A 4606-nucleotide genomic window follows, 5' to 3' on the forward strand; every position below is an offset into this window, starting at 1 on the left:
GAGGCTAGTGGGGTCCACGGGACAGGTTGTTACAATAAAAATCGATTTTTATGTGACAACCCGTCCCGCGGACCCCACTAGCCCACCGCTAGCTGCCCCAACGGACCATCCGTGGACCCCACTAGCCCACCGCTAGCTGCCCCAACGGACCGTCCGTGGACCCTGCTAGCCCACCGCTAGCCGTCCAACAGACTCCAAGCTGGCCCTGCAGGGCCAGCTTGGGGTCCGTTGGGGCGGCTAGCGGTGGGCTAGTGGGGTCCGCGGGACGGGTTGTTACACTCACCAAGGGTAAAAATCCCAAAATAAAAATTCAAGGAAATGACTCGGGAAAGACTTAAAAAGAAAGAAGATGAAAAACAAAGAAGAACGACCAGAAGAAGTCCAAGAAAATATTCACGAGTCGAAGAATGGCCGAGCCAAGATTGGAGTGACCGGAGGTGAGATTAAGGCCTTAAGATCGATTAAAAATGAGCAATTCATGCGGAAACGGCATCCGCGGGAAAGCCAAGTAAATACCGAGAAAGAAAACCGAGACGTCCAAGAGATGTTCGGGTAATATCCGGGAAGAGATCGAGTTTGACGAAGAAAATCGAGAAGTCTGGGGATGGTCGAGAAAATTGACCGAGAAGCCGAGAAAAGTAGTCCGGGGAATACCGGGAATCCGAGAGACCAAGAAAAGATGTCCAAGAACTATCGAGAAAACCGATACTATCCGGGTAATGCCGAGAGGAGCATCCGGGAGAGACCGAAGAATGCCGAGAGATGGGTTTTTGTCGAGAAACGTCGACTGAGAGACAGGTTCTACCGAGAAACGTTGGACGAGAGACGAGGAGTGCCGAGAAACCTCGACCGAGAGTCGAGTTGGGCCGAAGAAAAATGGGAAATTTTATTTTCTCAAAATCTGACCAATCAGATTACATGCAATTGCATGCACTAATAAAATAATTTACATGCACTAATAGAGTGGAGTTAGTGGGATTAATGGCGATTAACGATTGGGGGGTGTTAATCACGCCCAACATGCAAGGCATGAGGAAGCCACTTGTCAAGAAGCACTAAGGGAAAAGAGGGAGCGCTCGAGCCTATAAATAGAGCGGGAATGCTCTTCATTTGCTCATTTCCGCAAATTTTCTCTCATCTCACCTGGTCACTCAAAAGCTCTTCTTTTCCAAGAGATCGAGAGAGAGAGAGAGACCGAAAGAGTGTGTCGAGAGATATTGAGAAAAGAAGGAAACGCTGTCGAGAAACCATCGACGAAGAAGCGGTGATAGTGTCGAAGAGGACCGAGAGAGAGAGAATACTTGCGATCGAGGGAGATCAAGAGGAGACGCTACTCGTGATTGAAGTTATCGAGAAAGAAGCGGTTAGCGGTCAAATAAAAGAGAAGCAAGACGCGGTTTGCGGTAAAGTGAAGCCGAGAAGCGAAGTTGGTTGCGGAACAAAGCGGTCGAAGAAGCGGGAAGCTGTCGATGCGAAGACTGTCTGATCGAGTGGTGCGGTGAAGTCCGGTAGTCATCAACGCGTGAAAGAGGTGAGTTCTGCGGTAATGCATGTAGGATCGATGCATGTAAAAATCGGTTTAAATTGGATGCATGCGTAAGATGGTAGGATTCATTTTAGTGAAATGTTTAAAGGCACATCTAACATGAATCACCTTGCAAACGAATTCGGATGCATTTTAAGTAAATTTTGGACATGCTTAAAATGTTGAGATGGTTGCATGCATGATTGAATCTAGTTTTTACTTGAATTTATTCTTGTTTAAAAACCGGTTTCATGCACGAGTAAATGATTAAGTATTTTGCAAGGTATTGCATAATTTTAATCGAGGTTAAAACATGCTTAAATGAATCTTGGAGATTCAGATCGAATTGGTTGCATGTAAATTTGGACTTAGGGATTTAAATGGTTAAATCATAAACGGTTGCATGCATATTAAGACTTGTTGCATTGATATTGCTTAAGTTGCTTAATTGGGTTGCATGCATGTAGAAAAATCTTAAGTTGCTTGAAATATGTTTCTTGCTTCTTGTTGATTAATGCATGTTGTATTCTTGCTTGATTTCTTGCTTTTGTGCTTGATTTATCAATGCTTGAATTGTTGTGGTGTGTTCGTATTTTAGCTTAGCCTCTTGAATATGTTTCTCGAGTCTTGGCTAGTGTAGTGTCGATCTTCTGTTCCAATTGCGGATGTCACGCTTGAGTTCCCGACGACTACTCGCACGGGACACTGTCACGGCTAGCTAGCTACTAGCGTGACCGCTACATGACGATGTAGCTTATTTGTGGGTACATGTTGGTGACCTTTGTGGTCTCAGCATGGGAAGTGTTGGAACGGAACAGATTATCGAAGGGTCCTAGGTGTAAAGAGTCTAGAGTATTCAAGCGTCCCTTGTTTATGTCTAGTCGTCTTTGCATGTTGCGTGTTGTCTAAGAGTCTGGGGTATTTCAAGTATCATTGTCTTATTCTAGACGTCTTAGCAAGTCGTGTAGGAGATAAGAGTCTAAGACGTTCAAGTAGTTCCTTGTTCCCTTAGGTCGTCTTTCTCATGGATTAATAAGTTTAGATCGTTCGAATTAAGTCGTAGTGATCTAACCTCTCTTGCGCGTTTGTTATTTGGTTGCTTCCGCTATCGCTTTGGTTGCGTTGCTTTGATAACTTGCTAGTTTGCTTTACTTGCTTGTTTTCTTCGCTTGCTGGGGTAGTCGGGTTGGGGAAGTAGAATCCTGTTTAGGATAAAGGGGTACCTAGACTCACTGAGTAATCTTGAATTACTCATGATATTATTTTGGTCTTGCAGGGAAGCCTAAGTGAGTTTAGAGCTGGAGTATACTTTAGGGTGCCGGATAGGGTTTTCTTGTGTTCTTTGTAAAACCCTATAAATTTTATAAATGGTTATGTATTAATTTTCCGACTATCTTTATATATATTGCTTTAATGATTTATTTTTGATGAATTAATTTATTAAAGTGATATATATACGGTTTTCAGGAAAACATGGCAAGTTGCAAATGATACTCGGCCTTATCCAGGCTAACACAACGCACCAGGCTACGAGGGTTGCAAAGCCTAAGTAACCTCGGTCGCGGGTGGAGTTGTGCCAGGGAGGACCGGTCGGGAAGTCTGCAGTTTCCGTCCCTCGACCGGATCACCTCGGTGCAATTCTGCAAGTAGCGTCCCGTGGCTGTCTGATGGCCTTCGTGGTCATAGAACGGTTCGGGGGCGTTACAGGAGAAGTCCAAGATTTTCTTCTCTGATAACGTCTCAAGGGAATTGAGGTCCTTGATTAGCATTGAAAGTGGAATTTCTTCAACGCGAGATCTCGGTAAGTACTTGGGAATGCCTATCCTACAGAAGCGAATTAATAAAAATACGTTTGGAGATGTAGTAAAGCGGGTTTCATCTTGTTTGGCTGGCTGGAGGGGTAGGATGTTGAGCTTTGCAGGAAGACTCACTCTCACGAAGGCAGTCCTGCCATCCATCCCCATCCATACAATGAGCACTATCAAACTGCTTGTTAGTACTTTGGAGAGGTTGGATCGGATATCTAGAGATTTCCTGTGAGGCTCGAATGCGGAGAAGAAGAAAATGCATTTGATTGGATGGGATCAAGTGTGTCTCCCCAAATGTGAGGGTGGTTTGGGGATTAAGAAACCAAATACTATGAACACGGCACTAGTTGCAAAGGTGGGATGGAGTGTCTTACAAGATGACAAAAGTTTATGGGCACGCGTGGTGAGGGCGAAATATAAGGTTGGTAATGTACATGATCTGTCTTGGCTGCAGAAGAGGGGCCACTGGTCGTCTACTTGGAGAAGTATATGTGTTGGATTGGGGGATGTGGTTAAGGGGCTTCGTTGGGTGGTTGGAGATGGGACGCAGGTTAAGTTCTGGACAGATATGTTGTTTAAGGATAGACCTCTTGTGGAAATGGTTTCAGGAGAGCTCCCAGTTGGGTATGATATGGTGAGAGTATGCGATATGTGGCGTGATGGAGTAGGGTGGATACAGGCAAATCTTGTGCCCTATGTTCCTGAAAATCTGAATTTAGAACGTGCTGCGGTGGTTGTAACATCCGCGAACCAGAATTTGGGATTTTGGAAGGAGTGTCGATCGACACCCTAGTGGCATCGATCGACACCACTAATTTCTGGGTTCGACCGGTTTGATTTAATTGCCGAATTGGTTCGGTTTGGTTTGATTTAAATCCCTAAATCGCATTTAGGGTGTTAAGGGACGAATTAAGGTTTTTGGGAGTCTCATTGTTGTCGCCGTTTTGTGTTTTTGGAGAGAAAGAAAGAGAGAAAAGAGAGAAAACGTTTTTGTGACTTTCTGGGCTTGTACTTGGAGATTTTGGAGAGATCTGAAGCTATAGGAGGGTTAGCTGTTGCTGGATACGAAGGAGGAGCCTTTGGAGGTGTTGTTTTCCACGTTTCTCAGTCCTTTCTTCCTGTTCTTGAGGTAAAGGAAAAGTGTGATCGTGGAATCAAAAGGCGATGAGGAGGAGGATGTTCTAGAGGCTTGAATTGATTGTGGTCTAGCTATTGTTAGGTTGCTAGATTAAGTCAATGGAACATTGTAGGTTGTTAGCTTTTGGTTATTTTT

Source organism: Camelina sativa, chromosome 17 (assembly GCF_000633955.1).
Source record: "Camelina sativa cultivar DH55 chromosome 17, Cs, whole genome shotgun sequence".
NCBI lineage: Eukaryota > Viridiplantae > Streptophyta > Magnoliopsida > Brassicales > Brassicaceae > Camelina > Camelina sativa.